The 1,149-nt window shown below is 44.6% G+C and overlaps 1 protein-coding gene across 2 annotated transcripts in view; it reads left to right on the top strand.

Annotated features, from left to right (window-relative positions):
* Nucleotides 1–1,149, top strand: part of Mgat5 (alpha-1,6-mannosylglycoprotein 6-beta-N-acetylglucosaminyltransferase) — a 295,861-nt gene that overhangs the window by 170,166 nt on the left and 124,546 nt on the right. The window lies entirely within an intron of this gene.

The raw sequence follows: 1,149 nt of genomic DNA, 5'->3' as shown, positions 1-1,149 counted from the left end.
GGGAGGGAGGGAGGGAGGGAGGGAGGGAGGGAGAGAGACCTTCCTAATGGAACAAAAGAAGCAATTTCATGCCTTACCCATCAATCTGTTCCTTCTCTTCATGAACAATGGACATAAAGGTGTCTGCCTTTCTGTTTTCCCTTGGCAATATGTAAAACCAATATTGGTTGAGCGTGCTATTAACCTTGAGTTTAAATTCAGCGTACTTAATCCCTTGATTACTGCCAAGATTAATGCCCAACAGGAAAGGTTGGAAGCTTAAATGCCTGTGAATGCAAGCATGAAATGAAATCCTAATAACCAGCACAATGATCTGGATTTATAGCCTGTGTGGGCTGCGAAAGATAACTTGGAAATGGTGTTACAGAGACTAATCTGTCAAAGTGGACAGCCTTGGAGAATTGACTGTTCAGGCTGCAGGAGGAAAACAACACAAGAGCAGAGCTGACGCGTGGGTACGGGTCAGGATGTGCTTCCGAGATACCTCGAGGATGTTGCCCGAGTAGACCAAAATGTGTCTTGAACATGTTCAACTGCGTGAAGTTAGAAATTCTCTCTCCACAAGATAAGATAGATTTCCTGGCAGCCGAGGCAGTTGGCTGAGATTTATGGTTGAATTCTTCCCATTTTTCTGCACCCAGACTTTATCTCTATCTCTTCATCTGCGTGTATTCATTGCTCTCGCTGCCTGAGTGTTAAGATGCCCTTTGCAAAAAGGATTTTTCAAACCACCCCTACTTGGAAGAGCTGTATTTAGCTGGCTGATGTCTCTGCTCCTTTGCCGCCACTTCCCTCCCAGAATTAGTCTTAAGGACATTTATTGGTTGTTTTAGATGCTATGGCATTTGTAATGAACTTCTTCTGGCCTCCACCTTGCAAAACTTGGGGAAAGAGTAAGAGTTGCCAAACTCCACACTATTGCATCTATACTCTCTCTCTGGAATACACGTGGTTGATGGGGCTCCATCCAGTACAGCCAACTCCTCTCTGGTCTTCATGCACATCTGTGTTTAAGCTATGTATACATGTACAGGCACTAGGGAATGTGTGTGCACATGTGTGTGTCTATGTGTATGTATGTGTGTGTATGTGTTTGTGTGTGTGTGTGTGTGTGAGAGAGAGAGAGAGAGAGAGAGAGAGAGAGAGAGA

The sequence above is a fragment of the Microtus ochrogaster genome, chromosome 6 (genome assembly GCF_000317375.1).
Source record: "Microtus ochrogaster isolate Prairie Vole_2 chromosome 6, MicOch1.0, whole genome shotgun sequence".
In the NCBI taxonomy this organism is placed as follows: domain Eukaryota; kingdom Metazoa; phylum Chordata; class Mammalia; order Rodentia; family Cricetidae; genus Microtus; species Microtus ochrogaster.
Note: the sequence above shows the minus strand (reverse complement) of the source record. Positions and strands in the feature narration are given on the sequence as shown.